Here is a 25,294-nt window from a genome sequence, read left to right as displayed (position 1 = left end):
AGCTAGATATTTTTGTACCAAAATTTTGTATATATACCTCCCCACACAACGTATTTGGGGTTGGTGATTTTCTCTCTGAGACACTGTTTTGTATATTTTCAGACTATCTAATATAAAAGGCTGGAAAAGTTCACTATCTCTGCGCTGTTTTATGTCTAAATGATGACCTACGTTCTGCTACAGAATTCCTGTGTTGTCTAATGGAACAATAAGTTATCCTAAACTATGTTTTGTCTTTTTATGTTTGTTTAACTCATATATGTGTTTCACTAGCTTAGCAATAGAGAAAAAGAATAGTACAGGAATTGTTTGACTACACCCTATGCTCAATCTCTGTTGTTAAATGTGTTTTCTTCAAAATTAATCATAAACATGAATTCTTAATTGCTCATGTTTGTATTTGTTCTATCAATATGAATGTTATTCAGGAATTCTTAAATGCTCCTAAGTAATGCTCCCACTATTCCCCCTATCAGTTCACTGAAAGATCCTTAGTTGCCTTTCACTCCCTGATTTCATCCCATCATATTACAGATTTGAAAAAATTGTTCCATAGACGCTTGTCTGGCTCTGTAGCATAACCTCTTCCTCAAAAGGACACTTCTAGCAATTAACCATCATGGACTCCATGCCCAATGGCCTAGATCATCCTGCAAAAGCATACCTATTATGACTAAAATCATCATCCCAACAAATTCAAAACAAAACCCTGTGCACCATAACTAGCCTAAAACTACATCAAAACAAAGCTAAATCAGACAGAGGGAGCCCTCTCTGGTTACAGGTAGGCTAGGACCTATGGCCAAAAGATTGGTTAGTGGTTACCTCGGCCGTATTCCCTTCGGAGTCAAAGGGAACAACCTGAGTGATAACACCCACAACCATAAGTGTTATAGACATTTTTGGGTACTGCAACCCCAATCATAAATGTCCATAAACCAAGGGCTCTTATGTCCCTAAAAGTGTTGTTCCAACCTCTAAAAGAACAAGGTCAACTGATTACATCTTCTCCCAGAAGTTCTCCATGAAAAACTACTCAGAACTGGTCAAAACTGGACCATCTCACCTGCTCCATGGTCAAAGTGCGCTGCATCCCAACTAAATACACATGGGAGGTGCGATGCATACTGAAAAGCCCTTCTATGGGATGCGATGGGTGAGAGTGGACAAATGGCAGGGTCAATCTGTAAGGTGGAGGATCATGAAATCTTCCAGAAACTTCTCCTGTGACAATTGCCTCTTTGCATTCACCCAGGGATGAGTAATAGATCATCAATCTCGAAGTGGAATCAAGAACTATCAGAGAGAGGACACTAATCAAATCTCAAAAGCTGACTCACCCCCCTCGCAAACATCTATATATGGATCCCTCATCCCAGAGATCCAGAGGCTGGAATTTTGTATCTTGTAAAGAAGTGCTGCTGGTTTCTTGGTGTAACATCATAATGTTGGGTGATCTAAGCCTTTCATGAGGTGAAGAAGGGCTTTCTTGCTGAGAGGATGACACTGGGTCAGAACAATTAGTTCTAATCCTCTTTTCTATTCTTGATTATTAATAAAGCTATTCAAGTTTTCCTCCACATTCTTGTATGATTGATGATATGTGCATTTGTGTGGTCAATATATATCTAGTCCTATATTGTTTATGATAGTAGATCTCTGTTCTCAGATAGTGTTATGTTGCTTTGATTCTACAGGTGCTCTTTGAAGCTAGGTAAACGAGGAAGCGAGTGGCAAAGATCTATCAGAACAGAGAGGAATCGAGTAAGGAACCAAGTGCAAGACAGAGGTTGGTCTCCTTCTTTCCCCTCTTATCTACTTCTCATAAAGGAAAATGAAAGTGGTTTTAGTTTGTTTGTTTCTAAGGGAGATACCAGCCTTAGTGGGACTAGCAGCTCTGCATAGACACTAGATTTCCCAATAAGAAAATGGCGACTCCGCTGGGGAGCGAATAGATTGTTTGTTTGTCTATATTTGTTTGCTTTATAAATTTACACATGGAGCCTAAAGTCAAGCCAGCTAGCCTTCGAACTGCAGTTACTATGCAAGTGTAAAGTAGATCAATGTTGCTTTAGTCTATCTCCAGGCTTTTTTATGAACTGAACAATTGATTTACAAGCTCTCTAATTTCCCTTGTGGTGGCTCTAGTAACCTCCTTAGATCTACCCCTGTGATTGATTTACTGATTACCACTTGCTCGGCCTAAATCCCTGAATTGAGCTGCAAACTGTGACCCGGAACCCAGTTGAAGTCTCGTCCCTGGATCATCGCACTGTCTCTTCTCTGGAATCTGGATGCATCGCACTTCCCGAGTGTGGTAGGTGCGCTGCATCTCACTTTCCCTGTGTTGCAGTTGCGCTGATCAGACAGGACCTCTTCTGCTCTTAGATTCTAGTTTCTGTGTTCACTCTTTTCAGCTTTATTTAGGAGTTTTGCTGTCTATAGTCAGTATACCTCTGTTGAAACCCCCTTCCTTGTCATTATTCTGCCTCTATTTTGCAAAGAAGTGTAATTTTTTTAATGTATTATGATCCATTTTTAGTTCTCTTTTACAAAGAGGTAGCATAATTGAACTGTCGTTTCTTGATTTGAAAGTGTCGCAAGTGTCGTTTTCAGTCATAGAAGAGAATCCGATTGTTCTTGATAGTCAATTACACTGTTACTCTTGTATTTGATTTGGGTTAATAGTTTTTCAAGCGTCGAAAGCAAGTTTTCAATTCCAAATAACAAAGTGTCGTCATTGTCTTCATTTTGTCTTGAAAAGAAATTTGTTAGTAATGTCACTTTGAAAAATAATTCAGATTTGCACTTAGCTTTCTTTTTATCATTCACACATTAAGAAGGTTGAGAACAAATACATGCATGTGCATTTGCATTTAGACTGTTTGTTGGTTTGATTTAGGACAATGCATATAGTGAGTGCTCTCTGCTCTATGTTGAAAGAATATCGTCTCTCTTTCCTTAGTAGTTAGGATTTTCATTGCAAAAAGAAGATTAAACGATTGTTTATCATCTTAGATTACATTTTAGGAAATTGTATATCTACATCACATGGTGAACCTGAAAGGCAAATTTCTTAAGCAAGATCAACTATAAAATAAATTTAGTCAATATAAAAATGCTTTGGAATCTAATGCACAACATTTAGAAGTCTAGGCTAGAGATGTATTCCAGCGTCGTAAAGCCTGGTAATTGTTGTTTTCATTGATGGTTGGGTGATTCCCCCACTTTGAGACGATAAGTGCTAGTACGGACTTGTGCTCCGATGTACCATCGAGTATATATTGGGAGACCACAATAGGATTTATCCTTTATCCATAGGAAGCCGTGTCTGCCGCCCTATCGATCGCAATGCACTGAACACAACATTCGGGAAGATTGAATGCCGTACTGTAAAAAGTATTCTGCAATTTTGCGATTGGTTTGGTAATCCCTCTGTCTAGATTTCCAAAGTAGTCTCTTTCATTCCTTTTCAGACTCCTTAAAGGAAAAGGTCCATCTGAGCACTTGTCACTTCAAGCTCATTAAAAATCGAATGCAAGTAGAGTCATCTTTCGTTATTTCTCGACTCTTAAAAATTGAGAAAACAAGTTGTGTCAAAGAGTCTAAAATTTATTTTAATCGGAATAAATATCACCTTTCCTACGTTGGTCTTAGGTTGAGAAAAATGGAGTCCACCAACCAAGGAGTTCCCCTTGGTGGAAATCCTAGTCCTTTCTCCTCTTGGGGAGATGTTGGTGCACCCCATATGGCCACCTTGTCGCTTCCAGGATTGACAATCGGCTTGCCCGTATGGCTCTTCTCGACCTCTGTTGTTCAGAACACCGCAATTCCTGAACAATCAAATCAACAACTAAACGATACTAGAGTTATCCCCCGACCTTCTACTTCGTCCAATTCTCCCTCTCCTCCTTCCTCTTCGCCTGATGAAGCTGGTAAAGCCAAAAATCAAGTAACCGAGAAGAACAAGGAGAAGAAGAAGAAAGAGAAGAAGAAGAAGGAGTCAAAGGCGAAAAGCGGCAACCAGGCCTTGTCTAGCGAAAATCCACACACTGCACCATCTAGGCCTAAATCGCCATGTGTCATTTGCAAAGGAGACCACTATTATTGAGATTGTCCTTGCATCCCTCGAATCTTAAGGGACTGGTCTCCTCATTTGCACAATCCGGTGTCATCAACCCCTGATAATCATATTGAAGATACACTGTCAACTAGTGAAAGTGAAGCCCCTGGACAAAAAGGAAAATGTAAATTTCCTTGTAAACTGTGTGAAGTTGATCACGCTATCCACCATTGTCCTTTCTTAGATGAGGCTAAAAGAGTCTTGGACAACCGTCCGGTTTCACCATTACAGCTTCCTCCTTGATATAAGAAACTCTTGCCGAGTCCATCACTAGTTGAGAGCCCAGCCGACACACCATTGTGGTCAGCCGAAGCATCTATCATTTAAGATAAACCATTTAAATCCACGCCAGATGAAAGTCAAAAGGTCGAGGTGGCAGTTGTCCCGGTCTTGCTTTCAGAGGATCCATCTTTAGATGATATAGTCACCGGAGAGAACAAGAATGACACCGTCCAAATTCTCTTCGTAAGCACAGACTCCGATGAACATGGGAGCAGTCTACCCGTTCCTTTACCACAGGAAGGAAGTTCATTAGAGTCGTATCCGACCGTCTATTCGGTCCCACCTCCAAGCAACCTAGTTGTTTCCTTCGATTGGAATCTGCTAGGTAGACCGTGTTTACCGGCTAGTGTACCATTTCGAATCATTGCTCAAATATATAGAATGGTCATGGCCAATACCATCATAGATGAAGGGGCTTTTGTGAGTATCCTTTCCTCAACTGCTTGGAAAGCGCTTGGTTCGCCATTGCTTTTGCCTGAAATGAGAAATCTAACAGGCTTTGACAAAGGAACCAGTCAACTGTTAGGGATCGTTCCCATTGTGTCGATAACAATGAGAAGGAAAACCGTTCACATAAATGTAATGGTAGTCCAAGAACCCCTGGATTATAATCTACTCCTTGGACGTGACTATATTTATTGCATGGGAGCCATTGTCTCCTCACCCTTTAGAGTAATGTGTTTTCTGCATGAAGGAAGAGTGGTCAAGTTCGTAGACCAGCTTTCATTCCCCGGTTCACACATAGCAAATAGTCTTATACCATCCCTGAATGGTCTTTTCACGCAAGGAATGTCTCATCACTCCCCAGTAAATCCTCCAGATGAGCGCGAGTGATTCAGAGGACATGACTGAAACCTAGGGGGCATGCACCCTGGCCTGTTTCGACAGGAAAACCTTGGGTATAGGGTAGGTTTCTGCGAAGGATATATGACTGGCTGATACACCCGTCCATTTAGGAAAATGGGGTTAGACCGAAATAAGATACCTCTATTAAAAGGTCGGCCTTTCCTGATAAAACAAATGTTTTGTCTGCAAATTGAGGGGTAACCTGGAAACTCTACTTCACTATACCTAGGGGCATGCAAACCTTTTGGCATGCAAGCAAAGAGAGACCATTTATTTTTTAAATTTGTAGGTCCTCTAACCCTTTAAACTTGTAGGATTGGTCGTTTCCTAACTTGCATAAAGAAAGGATGCGGGGCAAAGCTTTGAAAAAATGCCATTTTTAAATGAGACATCCTTATTATATGACTGGATCGAGTAGTTTTAACGGGGAATTGAAGCTTGTTAAAAAATAAACATAAGCAATGAGAAAATGTTCCCCTAGAGTTTAAGCTCATTAAAAAATAAACCAATTTCCGGTAAATAACCATCGTGAATGTATTATCATCAGCCTTTGAAGCCTTGGTCATGTTCTCATCATCACCTCCACGCTGTATTGGCCGATCATTCACCTCCATTTGATTGTTTACCCTTTTTAAGGAACAACTGCAAAGAGTGATCCTATTAGCCATCCTTGTGACACTGCCATGATTGGAAAATTCCAAACCTTACCTGGAATTAGCTGCTACCCAAATTTATCACTCATTCCTAAAAAAACGAGTCTCCTTTAAGCTCTTTTCAATTGACTCGTAAAATATGAAAAGATTTCCGAGCGATTGGCCTCTCCAGCTTGTTAAAGTGACCAGAAGTTCTATCCCTCCTTTAGATTTTAATCTTTTCGGACCTAAGGGATTATTACAAAAAAAGATCGAGCGTTTGTTTTGTTTGGCTCATTAAAAGTACCAAAAATTCATCCCTTTTGTATTGTTTTATACTTTTTCGGACTTAAGGGATTATATGACGAAAAAGGATTATTGGAGTTTTCTTTACATCCTTTTTTCAGACTCTCTAAAATTGAAAAGGACTGAGTTATATTTGTCGTTAAACTCGTTAAAACCGAATAGAGACAAACTTGTCCATACAGACAAGAGCGAGTTTCATTATCGCTAGGCTCATTAAAACATAGCGATGGGTTTGCACAAAGGGCAGATTATAGAACAAGCATATGTTATCCTCCTCAAGCTTGACAAAAATAAAGAGGTACTGGTCAGCAATGACTGGGGAAAAATTGGGAAGAAAACTTGAAGAAACTTTATTGGTAGCAAGTCGCTCTTGAACATGACACTTTCACTCCGCATCCGAGTCGGGTTGGGTTGTTCCGTTCACTGGTCATATCACCATTGCTCCATCACACCATCCATATTTGGGGTTAACACTACCAATCCATCATGTCAGCGTCGCCGATATGTTCAAGAGAAGTCGCTCAGAGAATTAACCTGTGTCTCATCCACTGTAATACATTTACGCTCCATTCTTTCATGATCGCCACCCTGAATCTTATGTCGTTAGATCGTTTTCACCTCCATTAAAATCATTTGCTCCATTCCATGTCATTGATGTGGGATTCACTAAGGCCCTCCTAGGACAGATCGCTTCTTGTCGACATCAGCTCATTATCTAGGAAGTCGATCTAGGAACAACCCTTTCAATACTTTGAAGCTTGCATGCCTCAATGGCAAGTTTCTCACTTCCGGCGACAGGTTTACATCAATGGCCTTTGACCGAAAGATTTTGTGTGGTGTTCGACGCCAAGTCCCTTATTCACACCACGTGAATTGTACTGTAGTACCTTGAGGGTCATCATCATTATCGGTGATTCCTCTCGCGCCTGTTAACAGCTTTCATCATTGGCTGGTAATTAGGCGATGTCTTTCCATGTTCGACTCCAAAACATCTCTCACATGGATCGACTTGTACTTTGAGTGAAGATCGAACGAGATTGAAGACCTCGGATCTAGTTTCATCCATCTGTACTACGATATATATTCAGGAAAATAAAGACATCAAATGTACATCATTGCTGCACAGATAATCATCCAATCCAAGGTATGATGGCTCTACCAGAATCATCAGTCTGCACACAGACGATTGTCTGTCTTATGTACATGAAAATGAATTTATAAAGCTGAGCATGGGAATGCCCGCCTCAGCTAGATCATGAAAATGTTATGAATATAATGTGTTGTATTGTATCTTATTACAGGTCGCCTTCCAGCTCGAAAAAACTTCGAATCCTCATGATAAAGCATTTCACCCGACATCAAAAGGGATTAATGACCTCATGCTTTAGGGGGCAACTGTTATAGAAATTTTTGGGCACTACAACCCCAATCATAAATGTCCATAAACCAAGGGCTCTTAAGTCCCTAAAATTGTTGTTCCAACCTCTAAAAGAACAAGGTCAACTGATTACATCTTCTCCCAAAAGTTCTCCATGAAAAACTACTCAGAACTAGTCAAAACTGGACCATCTCACCTGCTCCATGGTCAAAGTGCACTGCATCCCACCTAAATACACACGAGAGGTGTGATGCATATTGAAAAGCCATTCTATGGGGTGCAATGGGCGAGAGTGGACAAATGGGAGGGTCAATCTGTGAGGTGGAGGATCATGGAATCTTCCAGAAACTTCTCCTGTGACACTTGCCTCTCTGCATTCGCCCAGGGATGGGTAAGATATCATCAACCTCCAAGTGGAATCAAGAACTATCAGAGAGAGGACACTAATCAAATCTCAAAAGCTGACTCACCCCCCTTGCAAACATCTATATATGGATCCCTCATCCCAGAGATCTAAAGGTTGGAATTTTGTATCTTGTAAGGAAGTGCTACTGGTTTCTTGGTGTAACATCATAGTGTTGGGTGATCTAAGCTTTTCATGAGGTGAAGAAGGGCTTTCTTGCTCAGAGGATGATGCTGGGTCAGAACAATTGGTTGTAATCCTCTTTCCTATTCTTGATTATTAATAAAGCTATTCAAGTTTTCCTCCACATTCTTGTATGATTGATGATATATGCATTTGTGTGGTCAATATATATCTGGTCGTATATTGTTTATGATAGTAGATCTCTGTTCTCAGATAGTGTTATGCTTCTTTGATTCTACAGGTGCTCTTGGAAGCTAGGTAAACAAGGAAGCGAGTGGCAAAGATCTATCAGAAGGGAGAGGAATCAAGTAAGGAACCAAGCGCAAGACAGAGGTTGGTCTCCTTCTTTCTCCTCTTATCTACTTCTCATAAAGGAAAACGAAATTGGTTTTAGTTTGTTTGTTTCTAAGGTAGCTACCAGCCTTAGTGGGACTAGCAGCTCTGCATAGACACTAGATTTCCCGATAATAATAAGGAACATGAGAACCAACCAGAAAAAAAAAGGAAAGACACCCTCAACATCCTGGTTATGTAGGAAATGGCAAGGCTAGATAAATCCACCATTAATCCAGGCAATCCTCCATGCCAATGACAGATCATGACCAAGAAACCACACGCATGTGCCATGCATGCCAAAACTAGCAAGGAAATCATACACACAATTAGGTACCTGCAAGCAAAAGCCACTGTAGCTATTGATCCTAATGTCCTCTTGCACTTTCCTGCTCTTCCTTTGTCTTCTTGCTCCAAATCCCAAGTATGCCACACTCCTCCAAGAGTGCTCCAAGAAACATTAAGGGTCCAAGAGTATGTGTGAGGGAGAGAGAGAGAGAGAGAGAGTAGAATATAGAGCTCCAAGCTAAAACTGACAAATGTCTCATGCCTTTCCAAAGCCTTTGCCATTGTCTCTGCCAATTTCCATAGCCATTAATTAATCATAAGTGATCCCCATCACTATGTTTTCTCCTAACATTCAACTTGGAATGAGTGTCCCATGACCATGGTTATTATTTTGCCTTTATTAACTCTATTACATGGATTTTTAACCAAGGTTGTTACACAACCACTTGAGATAATTTTATTAATATGAAACAAAATATTTTTCATACGATAGTTCCCACAATCAATCATTAACCATGATGCTCCATGGCCTTTAAATAGAATTCATGGACCAATCATGTGTTAAGCCACAAATTAATAGTTTTTAGTATCACAGAGAATGAGCCATCATATTACTCTATGTCTAAAACATATCATGACCGCCATATTACAACGCAATTATTGCATGATAAAGAAACACAGTAACAAACACACTTGTACCTAATAGACACATTAGACCAAGTTGAACTTAACTAACTCCTAAGTTTCTAAATATCCTAACATTTGAGGTTCAAATATTTGAGATCTCCCTAAAACAATTAGTAGGTTCAAGCATTGTACTTTTTAAAGGAAGCCTAATGGCTTGAAGATATGGTGAACTTTTGAAGCAGGTTTGATGAGCTATATACATGGTTCCACATTCAAAGGAAGGGCTAATGGCCTAGTTGTATGTTGAGGTTCCAAAGAGGATTGATGCCCTAAGGTTTATATAGGTACAACATTATAATGTGCCAAGATAATGGCATGTAGTAGGTTTAATGAAGCTTTGAGAAGGTTGAATCTGGTCTTTTGATCCATGCAATAGGAGTTTAGTTCGAATGGAAAAAGGAATTAGGTAAGCCTAAGGATTAAGTTAGTGGAAAAGAAACAAAACATGTGGCCCTCCTTTCGAATATTTCGTAGAGGAAGATGGGTTAATTACATATAATGTAGACTTTACTCAAGGATTAGGGCATACAATATGACAACACATCGACAAATAAAAAACATTACAAAATCATATTTAGGAATGCTACAAAGGGAAATGGAAGAAACATGCTAATAGGAAAACTACAAAATGAAGTAAAACTTCAATAAGAAAGGGGAAAACAAAATTTAAGAATATCTAAAGCTAAACACATGATGGTGTAAAAAATACATGATGGCTCAGCTAATAACAAGCTCCCATAGGCTACGATGTGAAAAGTGAACATGGGAGCAACTCAATGAACCATGGGAGGAGAGATTATTTAGGATGTGTAGAAATGATGAAGTTGAATTAAAACAATATTTATTTCCATCGCATACTCACACATTATAGAAGGGCCTAAATGTTGGAGTGAGGACTAGAATGTTGAATTCCAAGAGAATCAAGTAGGGCCATTCCATGATTCATTAAAAGATAATAGTAGGGAAGAAAGGGGTTGTTAAAAAAGAGTCTAAGAAGGTGATTAATTTTTATTTGGGGTAGCATCGAATGTGCTCTAGGCCTCAAATTTTGTAGGAAGGCTTGGACACATGTATTCCAAAGAGCCCAAAAATTTGGGAAATTCCACCCATAAACAATTTTATTAAAATAATTAATATTTTTTTAATGGCCCCCCTAAGTCTAAGAAATTAAAAATATTAATGGTATTAATCTAATTGTGGGTGTATCTTCTAGAATAAGATGAGGATCAAGCATAAATGATCTTAGCCATTGATTAACTTCTAATCTAGGTTGTTGAATGTCAACGAGAAGATTATTTAAGGAAGCTTGAAGGTCATTTGGAAAACGCACTAAGAGATCAAGAGATCGAATTTCTAAAGTGAGAAGTTCTTAGGAGGAAATTCCGATCGAGTAGATTTCTTGTAGTTGAGGGGAAAGGATAGTTGGGTTGGAGTATCTTCTCCAGAGCCTAGGATACGTAGTAGAGAGAGGCAGAGAGACACCATAGGGGTTGATGCTAAGCTAGAAGGGCCCACACAGAGCTTGACGCTGAGCCAGAAGGGCTCACATAGAGGCAGCTCACCCATCAATGCAGAAGTCCAAGTTTTGTAGAGGAGGTTACATTTCTGAGCAGGGAGGGCTGGAAACTGCTCCAGAAGGCAAGAAGTTTCCTAGTTGAGCTGATGGAGAGCCTCAGAGAGCTCCACGCAGTTACTGCGCAGGGGCAGTGTAGTTGTAGTCGGGGATAGTTGATTCAACTGCCAGAACAACCGGGATTTGTCGGGTAGAGTGAGGTAATCTCACAATTCGTCTCTACTAGATGTATTTCTATGTAATTGGATTGTTGGGAGGGCATCCGGAGTTGTATTCAGAAACTACTGCTTAATAATATAAAACTCTCAGAGTTGTTGCACTATTTTTCCCGCATTGGGTTTTTCCGGTGACATTTGTCCAAAAAAAACGATGTCATTTGTGTTGTATTTTGTTTCTTACTCAGTCTCTTGTTTTCGTGTAATATTTAATTAAGTGAAGGTTGCAGTGTATGTATTATGATATTTCCCATAGGAAACAACAAGTAATTTGTTTAAAGGAATTTAACAAATAGGAGTAACATTATAAATTGTTGTAGTAGGGATTCTAGTTAAGGAATTTTCACATGGTATCAAAGTTGCAGGTGAAGCAAGAAGAGCAGAGCTGGTAGATCCAGCGTTGAGTAGAAGAGGGAGATCAAAAAGATGCAGGAGGCAATAGTTCGAAACCCTAGAGGGTTTGCAAAGTTCTTAGCTGGAGGGATAAAATTTCAAGGAAGTCTCTCCCTAAGTGAGTTGATGGAGAGAAGGACTCCTAGTTTGAATTTTTACTAGGGCAGAAGGAACAATGCTAAAGCCTTAGCGTAAGGAGAGCTGGTGGGATGCACATTTTTCTGTAGGCAGTTTTCTGGACAGAAAATCATCAGAAGAAAGAGGAGAAGCATGACTAAAGGAATTTCTTCCTCAGAGAATTCCCAACCAAGGAATTTGATTTTTCTATAGCTGAGCAACAACAAGGGGCAAAAATTTTGCTAGCTGCAACAGGGAGTGTGTAGGCTAGCCCAAAAAAAACACAGAGGAGAGAGAGGAGGTCATTTGACTTTCTATTTTTGGGAGAAATGACAACTAGTGGCTTGAGGGATCAGGACAAGTTGGACGGAGCATCCAACTATGTCATCTAGAAGGCAAGGATATCATTCCTTCTAGATGAGCATGCCATCAAGACATGCATCGACAACATGGTGTTTGTCCCTACCAATGCATATCCATTGAAGAAGTACAGATCAGAAATGGTGAAGGTCAAGAGGATGATCCTTTATGGAGTAAAGGATCATGTGGTGTGTCATGTTGCTAGTAGAGGGACTGCTAAGGAGATCTAGGATGCCTTGGATACATTGTATCATGGATCTTCCAAGAAACGGAAGATGTACTTGGAGTAGAAGCTAAGATTTGCTCAAATGGAAAAGGGGGAGTGTGTGGATTCATTCCTCACAAAGCTGAAGGAAGCCTGTGATGAGTTGTCTGCTGCGGGGCATACACCTCAAGATTCAGAGTTGGTTGGACTAGCCCTCAATTCTATCTTAGATGAGTGGCAAGTCTTTGTCCAGAGTATCCTGGGTAGAGCAACATTACCGAATTAGGATGAGATGTGGGCAACTATAAATCAAGAAGAGCTGACGAGAGACTTAGTCAAGGTCAAACTTGATGGAAGCAACAACATCAATGGGACGAAGCCCAAGGAGGAGGAGGGTAATGCAACCCTTGAATCGAAGGGACAACAGGAGAAACAAAGACGTAAGAAGGATGTCTCAAAGATCAAGTGTTTCATGTGTGGTGAGATGGGTCACTATGCTACTAAGTGTCCTCTCAAGAAGAAGGACAAGGATGAGAAACATGATTCAGAGGTTGCGCCCACAAAGATCAAAGGAGAAGAGTTCGCCATGACATCCAAGATACCTCCAGGAGGAAGGTGGGCTGATTTGGAGTTATAATTCGAAATAGCTAAACATGGGCATGATCCTTGAGGAGTCGATCTCTAGGATCATTTCCTTGCTACAGGAGTCAAGATCAGAAGTAACATGACAGAATAGCATCAGATGGTGCTGAGGAATGTTGGGGAGACATTTGTAGTGGCTAGGAGTGCCAGAGATGGAACAATGTAGAGTAGAGTTGGCAGTAGTGCATATGGCATAGAGTAGAGGCCAGTAGTAGTGCAGAGCAGAGTTGGCAGCAGTGCAGATGGCACAGAGTAGAGTTCAGCAGCAGTGTAGAGTAGAGTTGGCAGCAGTGCAGATGGCACAGAGTAGAGGTCAATAGTAGTGCAATAGATTTAAAGGGTCAATGCTGAGACTAGCAGCAGTCAGGCTTCAACATTCATGTGGTATCATACTAAACACAATTAGTTCAGTAATTTTGGATGTTTTTCCATTGCTGATGGAGTAGCAACAACAATTTGCAGTGCAATGGCAGTTGGCAGTGGCAATGCTAGCAGCAACACAGATGCAACACTTGAGAGGGAGATGTAGTACAGATGCACCGTTGACAGTGGTAGTGTCAGCAGCAGTACAGTTGCAGCAACAGTGCAGTAGTTGGTGGACAACATGTCAGACATCAACATCACAAAGGACGATGCTTCAGAGTCAAAGCAGTGTGCAGCAAAGTATATTGCTAGAGTACATTCCTCTCTAAGAGGGACTGTTGATTTGGGGTAGCATCAGATGTGCTTTGGGCCTCAAATTTTACAACGAGGCTTGGACACATGTATTCCAAAGAGCCCATAAAGCGTTTTGGAAAATTCCACCCAGAAACAATTTTATTAAAATAATTAATATTTTTTTTAATGGGCCACTAGGTCTAAGATTAGGAAATTAAAAATATTAATGGGTATTAATCTAATTGCGGGTGTAACTTCTAGAAGAAGATGAGGATCAAGAATAAATGATCTTAACCATTTATTAGCTTCTAATATGGGTCTTTGAATGCCAATGAGAAGATTATTTAAGGAAGCTTGAGGGTCATTTCGAAAACACACCGAGAGATCAAAGAGATTGAATTTCTGAAGTGAGAAGTTCTCAGGAGGAAATTATGATTGAGTAGATTTCTTGTAGTTGAGGAGCAGGGATAGTTGAATTGGAGTATCTTTTCCAAGGCCTAGGATACTCAGTATAGAGAGGCAGAGAAACACTAGAGGGGTTGACGCTGAGCCAGAAGGGCCCACGGAGAGCTTGACACTGAGCCAGAAGGTCTCATGCAGAGGCAACTTAGTCACCCATGCAAAAGTCTGAGTTTTGTAGAGGAGTTAACACTTATGAGCCGGGAGGGATATAAACTACTCCATAAGGCAAGATGTTCCCTAGTTGAGCTGATGCATAGCCTCAGAGAGCTCCACGCAGGCCCATATAGTTACTGCGCAAGGGCATCGTGGTTGTAGTCGAGAACAGTTGATTCAGTTGCTGGAACATCATAATTCTTCTCTACCAGTTATATTTTTCTGTAACTGGATTGTTGGGAGGGCATCCAAAGTTGTATTTAGAAACTACTACTTAATAATATAAAACCCTCAGAGCTGCTGCACCGGTTTTCCCATATTGGATTTTTCCGTGGACATTTGTCCAAAAATAATGGTGTCATTTGTGTTGTATTTTCTTTCTTTCTCAGTCTCTTGTTTCTGCATAATATTTAATTAATTGAAGGTTGCAGTGTATGTATTATGATATTTTCCGTAGGAAATAACAAGTAATTTATTCAAAGGAATTTAACAAATAGGAGTAATATCATCAATTGTTGTGGTAGGGATTTTGGTTGAGGAATTTTCACATCAAATATCTACAATAGATCCTTAGTTTTATAATATTTTTGTATTATAATTGAGGTAGATACCATCTTTATTTTCTTCTTTTTTTTATTGATATTTTTTGTCAATTAAGATAACTTTAGTGATTACATGCATTTTTTTTCCTTATTTTCCATTCTAATAGTCAATTTACAAATCACACAAATGATAATTATAACTATGTTCATGTCATATATGACCTACAAGCTCATGAATTGTTTAATAAAAACATATCTATGTAATAGACTTGGTTTGATCCCTCTAGCCCTTGTGCTAATTGCTCTTAAAATTTTCATAGCCAAAGATATCCATGAGGTATAAACCATCTAGTTCATGTAGGGCTTGGTCCCCGTCAGGTCCCTATTTTAAACCTCACGGGAAAGGGATGAGGGTGGGACCCACTTGTGTGGGAAATAAAATATTCCAAAAGATGTCTGTTGCAAAACATTATCCTACTGGTGAACATATCATTCTCCTAAATATGATAAAAAAAACTAAAAACAAAAACTTCTATAACTAGAAATACTCTAATCACATAGACACAAGTCCCTTTTTCTAATCTAAACTATACTAAGCTACACCTTTGGACTAATCTATGCTAATCTAAAAAATGTTTTTTTACGACAACATTCCTTGTGTTATTAGTAAAATAGTCTAAATCCATCTTAACTATCTTAAGCATGGAGAGGGAGCAATTCTCTTCACTCTAAAAGAGGTTTGCATGTCAAGAGATCCCTCTTGTTGTTTGGTAGATCCGAAATTAATATGGATCTAGGGTGCCTTAATTCCCTCTTTTAAATAGCTATATTCCACATGAATACCATGAGTCAATACCATAGTTTCTTATAATCTTGAAGCTAAAAAGCCACAAGTAACTTGACCAAATCAAATTTACCTTAACTACTCAACAAAAATTAATAACATAAAAAAATTATTTTTTAATTTTAGTTTGAAGTTATTTTTATTTTATTTTGATTGAATCAAAATATTTACCTCCTAGTTTTTATTATATGACCACTATTGGCTTTATTGTCCCTGCCACCAGGCAGGACTACACATTGCATTTTAGTTTGACCAGTTATTATTCAATCAAACATATCAAATATTTTTAAATTTTACAAAGTATAACTTTCACAAATTATTTTTTGATTTTTAGAAATAATTTTATTTTTATTTATCTATGATTTAATTGGCTTTTTATTTGTTGATGTTATTGCCAATTGCCTCATTTGGAAAAATGTTTGCAGGAGTATGATGAGCAGACTGTATTTCATTGGAGCTAGTTTGCAGAGCAAGGACGACTCCATTTATTTCTTTTGCTATGCAAGAGTACGATGAGCACAGACAACCGTTGACACACGACTTTACCAGACAGAAGTGGAGACCTAGTACGGTTTTATCCTGACATCACCCAAGTTGTTTTCTCTACTGAGTGTTAATGGGATTTAAGACTCCATTGATGACATGGAATTAGCAGCCTCACTCCCAGATACCCTCTCAATTAGAGAATATTTAGTAATAACAACTTGCTTTGTGGAAAAAGAGCTTGGAGTTGAGTGAGCTACCTTTAGTATCGACATTAACTGTATTAACCTAGCCTTCATGATGAGCGTGTTCCCTTTTTTCCTAGAGCTCAAATTGAAAGCTATAATGATTTAGATGTGTGCTCTTTCATTAATCCCCATGCACCATGGCAAGCTCATCACCAATCTACTCCCATCAAGATAACACAACTTGCGTATTGGGAATTTGATCAACAACAACAACAACCAGTAATTGATGAATACAAAACGAGTCAGTTTGGATTCAAGCATCAAAAATATTATCATGGTGATGTGAATTAAGATCTTCACATCCCATACAAAACACAAAGTACAAATTTGTGTAGGAGAAAAACATATTATAATAAAAATTCATATCGACTTCCTCTCACATGTGTGAATGAAGATCTTCACATTCCTTACAATGTACAAAATCCCTTATACTCTCGATCTAGTTGTATTCATATATATATGTAAGTGTGACATTTTTATAGAATGGGCTGGAGTTTATTTTTTCAAGAAAGTGAGACATTGAGCGAAAAAAATTAGAGGTCAATAAATGATCAAGAAAATGCATAGCAGACACCATGCGAGTGATCTCATTTCACCTTCATTGATAAAGTCATAGAAGAAGGATTCATGAATCCCATTCTTACACATCAAAAGTTGTGCATATAAAATCATCTACTCATCCAAAATCAATGTTAAATATTAATTAATTTATATTTATCCATATACAATACAATGGGTAATTTAACTATTTTAAATATTTTTTTAATACAAATATTTTAATTTATATTTTATTTTTTAAATAATAAAAAATTAATATTTTAATATTGACAAATTTAATTTAAATAATTTTTAAAAAAACTAAATAATATAGCATTAATTTTCCCAAATAATTTTGATAAAAAAAATCAACATTCCATTTCATTGGGGAAAATCTTATAATTAATAAAGATTTATTCAAACTTCTATACATTGACAATTCATTTAAAGCCACATTTCTTGCTAAATTCAACTTTTGTTGCAAATTACAATTGACTTCTCTTTTAACAAATATAACTTTAATTATGATATTGACCATGCTTACTTTTGGAAAGCAAAAAAAAATGACTAAATTAATAGTATGAAATAACATGGATTCTCAAAACAAAATAAAAAAAATCTAACCTAATAAGAAAATATTTTTATGCATAGCTTTAAGAATTAATTGTTATAACATCCTTCATAGATATAGGGGAGAGATTCCTAATGTTGTGCAGGGACCAGTAATTGATATAGTACTCGTCCCACCAAACCACCATAAATTGAGACTTTTGAAACCAATACTTGACAAAAAGAAATAACATTAAGTATAAATAAGTATTAATTTATGTCCAAAATTTCCCCATACATTGACTGGGCCCACAACTCTCCATTAATAGTATTTTACTACTTAAGACTGCAAACCATATTTACCCAACTAGAAAACAGCTAAAACCATAAAGGCTTCCAAAAGGGTCTGCTCCAGAAGTACAAAGCAGCAGTCACTTCAACCCCCACTCATCAGAATTGCAGCTTTGCATCCCAAATAAATATGCCTACCTACACATAACAAAAGGGCATGTATGTCAGCCATAACTGCTGTGTTGTTCAACAACTAAACACCCTATGTTCAATAAATGACACCCAACCCAATAAGATTTAAACCCACTTTGTTCGATAAATGACACCCAGACCCAATAACTGCAATAAATGACACCCAACTCACTCTATTTCTCATTAAAATACATCAAAGCACATAGATAAAAAAATAACCAATTCCCAACCATTAGATCACATCAAATTAAATCCAGACCACACATTCAAAATGAAGCCATTGCAATCCACATGCATCCATGTCCACCAATTAAATTCAAGTGCCAAAAACTATAAAAGAAGTCTACCCACTGTTGAAGTTGCATCTTATGCTTTCAAACTATTCAGCAAACTTGAAGTCAACATCACAAAACAGTTGCAAATATATCCAGGTTAGTTATATCAATTACAACTCATTCTTCTTACAGTTCTATTTTCATTTATCAGATTTCTTACATGATCTCTCCGGCCATAACTGCTAGAAGGATACCTGGATGGTTTCACAAACATCCATTGAAAGTCACTGTTCTTACAGTTCTATTTTCATTGTTTTCATTTATCAAAGTTCTTACATGATCTGTTTGGCCATAACTGCTAAAAGGATAGCTGGATGGTTTCAGAAATAGCCATTGAATAAAAAGTAGGTTCTAAATATAGCTATTTAGAAAAGTTAAAACCATTCCATAAAATAAAAAAAAAATGAATGCCTTCAACATACTTAATTTTTTCAGTTCAATTTTCTAAAATGTTTTATAACTGATAAGTCCATTCCAAGGCTGATCACAAATGCAAGTTGTTCCCAACATAGAATTTATGCCTAGAATGGTGGCCATGGACTGCAATGGAGAAGTTGCAGTACTGAGACATTTTTGGCAATGCCTTAAAATAAAAATAAAAATGAATGCCTTCAACATACTTAATTTTTTCAGTTCAATTTTCTAAAACTTCTTATAACTGATAAGTCCATTCCAAGGCTGATCACAACTACAAGTTGTTGCCAACATAGAATTTATGCTTGGAATGGTGGCCATGGACTGCAATGGAGAATTGCAGTACTGAGACATTTTTGGCAATGCCAAATAGTAGAAAAAATGGAAAATGATATTTGAAACAACTATCATAGAATCCTACTTGAATCCATATAAAAGTTGCTAAACTGATGAACAGGCAGGAAATTGAGAGACTACAAAGTAATTTGCAATGAGAGACTACGAAGTAATGCAATTCGATTTCCTGTAACATACATGTTGATAATTTCCTGTAATAAAGGAAAAATATGTTTGCAGAAGTAATAAAGCATAATTTACAAATATTCTAATGTCTAAATGCATGCAATAATTTTACAGGTTGTTGCATCTATGGAAAAAGGAAGTTACTCTACTCGTACAAGGAGAAGTGGTAGGAGAGTGACAAGGGTTGCACAACTGCGATGCACATCGTCTGATGAGGATAGGACAGCTGATGTCAATTCCAACAATGCACCAGGGAACATTGTTGAGGATGAGCATGTGACAGCAGCTGATGCTAACACACCATTAGCCACAGAACCACCATCAACAATAGTCCAAGGAGCAAGCTCAACTAAAAAGACCAGTGCTATAAGAGGATGGACAAAGGAACATATCTTAGTTGCAATTGACGACATAAAGTTTAATGCATACTCAGTTCGGGCATCTGCAAAAAAACATGGTATTCCTCCCTCATCAATACATTATTGGATAAATGGACTGACTCATACAAAACATAAAGGGCCTCTTATAGTTATGATTGAGGAGGAGGAGGCCGAGGTGGTTGAGTGGTGTAAAGAGATTGCCCAACTAGGACATGGGCTAGAGTTGATACAACTTAAATCAATAGTTGTTAAAATCTGTCAAGGGAGGCCAAACCCATTCAAAGATGGGTTTCCTGGTAAATCGTGGTGGTTTGGGTTTAAAAAAAGGCATCCAGAACTTGTATTGCGTACTGCTGAGGGCCTTGACAGAGACGGAGCATTAAATTTGTGCCCTGTAGTTCTACAAAAGTTCTATGACACACTTTCTAGTGCTTAAGATAAACATTCTTATGGAGCAGACCATATATGGAACTGTGATGAAACAGGTTTACAAGCAGGGAGGAATTGTGGCATGCGGGTAATTGCCAAGAGAGGTAGCCAAAATGTGCCAAATATTTGGCCCAAGAGTAGGGAGTGGATAACTATTTTATGTTGTGTCAACGCAATTGGTACTTCAATCCCAGGATTTTATCTATTCAAAGGTAAAAATCAACTGAAAAACTATGTACATAACTGTGAACCAGGTGCATGCATGGCTGCACATCCCCATGCATGGATGACTAAGGAACTATTTCCAAGTTGGCTTTTTCACTTTGCTGCATCGGTACTAGGTAGCGTCTCACCTAATAACAAACACCTTTTGATATTAGATGGCCATGGGAGCCACATGGTTGTACAAACAATTGAGGAAGCAAACAATTTAGGCATCGACCTATTGACATTGCCCACTCATACCACTCATAGACTGCAACCCCTTGATGTTAGTGTGTTTTTCCCTTTCAAGAGCTATTTCAGGTGGAAGCGCGTTGCATGGATGGCAAAGAATCCAGGGGTTAAGGTGAAAAGGTTTGAGCTAGCAGAGCTTGCAAGTAAGGATTTTAAAAGGGCTTTGACACCATCAAATGTCAAGGCTCGCTTTATGAGGGTAGGAATCTAGCCACTGAACTATGATGCTCTTATGCATGATACTGGTTGTAGCCAAGTGTTTCATGTGGATGGTCAGGAAGAAGGGAATGCCCAAATAGGTGTTGAAGTGCAAGAAGTAGATTACCAAGATGATGTTGTTGCAGCTGGTAATATGATTTCCCTATCTCAAGGATACTTATATGCTGAACATGATGAAACTGTATGTGAAACACAATATAAGAATGAACAAATTTGCAGTAACATGGAGATCGTTCCACCAACTCAAGAAAATGAAATTCATGTTGCTGATATTGTTAATGATATTGTTGAACATGCAGTTGACAATGACCAATTGACATTGCCAAGCCAAGTAACCCCACCTTCATGGCTAGCAGAAGCAATGATCAATATGAATGCACATAGTGTCTTAGCAACCAATGAAGAAAGAATGAACATGCCCTCACAACTAACAGAATTGAACAGTGAAATTGTTCATTTTTTTGTGGACAATAGATCAATGGAAGAAGATGAAGGACATAAGGAGGCATCAAATGAAGATAATGATATTGTTCAATTAGTTCCAACAGATATTGAAAGGGAAGTACCAAGCAATGACATGCAGGTGGGAGGGGTGGAGAAGACACTTGGATGGTTCCTAAAGCTACGAGTAGAGAGAGTATAAATGAAAAAAAAGCAAGGTGCACCGGGAAGTCTTCGTTTGGGCCGAAACTCATAGTTACTCACCTCAGAGGACTATATAAACCTGTTAGTTGAGTCTAAAAAAGAGAAATCTGAAATGCAAGAATTAAAATAGAAAAAGAAGGATCTAGTCAAGGAGAAGAAGGCAGAAAGGATTGTTGCAGCACAATGTCGAGCAGATGAAAGGATTGAAAGAGATAAAGCAAGGCAAGTTAAGGACCAACAAAAGGAAATGGCAAGATAGGAAAAGGAAAAACGAAAGGAACAACAAATGCTTGAAAAGGAACAAGGGATGATCAACGATACAAGAATAGCTGATGAAACCAGGATTCTTTCAAACTCATTGGACTCCATTGCAGATAATACACCATTATTCCAAGATCTCATAAACATTCAAGTGCCTCACTATCAAACTGAGGGCTTACCCACTTGCCTTGTTCCTACCAGAGTTGGTGTCAATTCTCTGTATGCTCATTACACACCTCCACTTAATGCAGGGGTCAGTAGTGCAAATGTGAGGTATGGGTACTCAGTACCTCCATGGTTGGAAGCTACAAATTGGAATCAATCATATGGCAGCAATCAACCATTTCCTAATCAACCCTTGACTGGTAGGCCAACCTACCTGGCTCAAGAAGGTAACTCGGGGAGTTTTGGCACTCAAGATTCTTAGGGCCATAAAGAATAGGGGTGTCATATGTTTTTGGTTCTAACCACATTATGATGTGGATTTTGGATGGATTGTATCTTTTTCTTGGCACAAAAACATTTTGGCTTACAACACTAGATTGTATCTTTTTCTTGTCACAGAAACATTTTGGCTTACAACACTAGATTGTATCTTTTTCTTGTCACAGAAACATTTTGGCTTACAACCTAGTAGTGATTTCTTGTGGCAACCTAACTGTGTATGTTGAAAAGAAATTTTCAATGGAATATGTCTTTCTGTAAAATATTAATTATGATAAAACTATTTCTATAAGTTATTCTGTGAACTTTGTGTGGCTAGCTTAGAGGAATAAAGGAAGGAAACCGATAAAGTATTGAAAAATAGTTTCCTTCATTGATGGTCAATTAGCTATACTCGAAGCGGCTGGGTTAAACTATGTCACCGTGGTTGTGTTGAAATAAAGTTTCTAGAACTAAACTAAGTTGTTGCAGATTAACAAAACTATTTATGGCTTCTATTAAACTCAAACTGAAAACTATTATTTCAGTGGTTGTAGCTAAAAGAGAAAAGGAAATTAATGAAAGAGGAATCCATGAGTAACTTTGTGAGATAACTGGGGTTAGTTTCTGGGCCAAGTCGATAGGGTCAACATGTTAGAACTGATCCCCATCTCCTTGAAGGATCATTCAAGAGAATAGAGCCTTCAAGAGGATAACTATTGTCTGGGTAAATCTCAGTTAAGCACTTCAAGATTATTGATAACTGATAGACCATGTTGCACTGAAATAGACCTTGGTAAAATCCCATCAGTCGTAGTAACCAAGATTCATAACAAAATAATCATTGGTCTATTGATATCGTAAGGAGTTCAATAATAACATTCCATTCCAACTCTAGACAAGAGATAATGGCCAAAGGCTTAGGAAAATGGCTAAATACAAAAATCAAATGACCAAACAATGTCAAATGAGGAGGCAATCTACCTCATAATAAGTTTTATTAAATGTCAAAAAGCCACTGATAATTTTATTCATTGAGGGGACACTTGAAAAATCGAGAGCACTCATTATCAAGTTGCATATGAAAAAGGCTAAATAAAGAAATCAAATGACTAGACAGTCTTATCTCATAATAAGTTTTTGAGAGCACTCATTATTAAGTAGAGTAGGAAAAAAGCTAAATATGGCAATAATAACCTAAACCAGAGTCCAATAATATAATGTTTGTAGGAGTTACTAGAGTCAAGTAGCAGATAAAGAAATGTGATGATGTAATTTCTCAATGCCTGAAGATGTTGAGTCTTTCACCTGAATGATTGTTACCACATGCCAGTCGAGGACATTAATATTTTCCTCAACCATAGGATGAGGAAAGGATAACACAAAAGATCACACAAAGAAAGTGGTATAATGAACTTTCAGTTAACCATTACTTTTGCCTGACAGCAACTAGATTTGATCAGAAAAATCATCCGATAATCTTGCATCATCCAATCCAGAATCATTAATGCTTTACATAATTGGGAATCTCTTCATTTCCTTGCCCTTGAAACCATTATTTAGCAATTTATATCTGAGAGAATTAGATTTAATTCAGATAATAAAATTTATAGTTTTTTAGTAAATTTAATTGATGATTGTATTATTATGAAATATAATATAAATAATGAAATTTAAATGGTTGGATTTGAGATGTTATATTGTAGAATGAATTTTTCAGATTAATGACATCATAAAGATTTAGTTGACCTTTTGAAATAAATATTGTGATTTATCTTTAAAATATAGTTGACATCTATTTATAAAAAGGAAAAAAATAATGAAATTTGTATTATAGGATTCTGAGGGCGTTAGGATTATTATTTTAGTCATTTTTTAGATTCGATAGGGGAGATTCAAAGTTGCGAGTAGGCGTAGAGACTTTATGCAAGAGACAAAACCAACAATTAAATAATTCTAAATTGACCAAAAATTGCGTGGGAAGAAGAAAATTTCTCATTAACAAGAGGAATATGCCAGCAAAGCTACAAAATGATTTTTTGTTGTTCGATGAACGAGAAAAACAATCTTCTAATTCAAAATACTATTATAGACCAATAAATGAAATAGTCATTGCAGAAGTGGCAACACTAGATATGAACAATAGACAAGAGATAATGGCCAAAGGTATAGGAAAATGGCTAAATACAAAAATCAAATGACCAGACAGTCTTATCTCATAATAAGTTTTGAGAGAACTCATTATCAAGTAGAGTAGGAAGAAAGCTAAATATGGCAATAATAACCTAAACCAGAGTTCAATAATATAATTTTTGTAGGAGTTACTAAAGCCAAGCAGCAGATAAAGAAATGTGATGATGTAATTTCTCAACGCCTGAAGATGTTGAGTCTTCCACCTGAATGATTGTTACCACATGCCAGTCGAGGACATTAATATTTTCCTCAACCATAGGATGAGGAAAGGATAACACAAAAGATCACACAAAGAAAGTGGTATAATGAACTTTCAGTTAACCATTACTTTTGCCTGAGAGCAACTAGATTTGATCAGAAAAATCATCCAATAATCTTGCATCATCTAATCTAGAATCATTAATGCTTTACATAATTGGGAATCTCTTCATTTCCTTGCCCTTGAAACCATTATTTAGCAATTTATATCTGAGAGAATTAGATTTAATTCAGATAATAAAATTTATAGTTTTTTAGTAAATTTAATTGATGATTGTATTATTATGAAATATAATATAAATAATGAAATTTAAATTGTTGGATTTGAGATGTTATATTGTAGAATGAATTTTTCAGATTAATGACATCATAAAGTTTGAGTTGACCTTTCAAAATAAATACTATGATTTATCTTTAAAATATAGTTGACATCTATTTATAAAAAGGAAAAAAATAATGAAATTTGTATTATAGGATTCTGACGGCGTTAGGATTATTATTTCAGTCATTTTTCAGATTCGATAGGGTAGATTCAAAGTTGCGAGTAGGCATAGAGTCTCTATGCAAGAGACAAAACCAACAATTAAATAATTGTAAATTGACCAAAAATTGCCTGGGAAGAAGAAAATTTCTCATTAACAAGAGGAATATGCCAGCAAAGCTACAGAATGATTTGTTACTGTTCGATGAATGAGATAACCAATCTTCTAATTCGGAATACTATTACAAACCAATAAATGAAATAAACATTGTAGAAGGGGCAACACTGGATATGAACAATAGACAAGAGATAATGGCCAAAGGTATAGGAAAAGGGCTAAATACAGAAATCAAA

This window comes from Pinus tabuliformis, chromosome 9 (assembly GCF_031772625.1).
Source record: "Pinus tabuliformis cultivar Carrire ecotype Pingquan chromosome 9, CPIR1, whole genome shotgun sequence".
Lineage (NCBI taxonomy): Eukaryota > Viridiplantae > Streptophyta > Pinopsida > Pinales > Pinaceae > Pinus > Pinus tabuliformis.
This window is presented reverse-complemented; position numbering follows the sequence as displayed.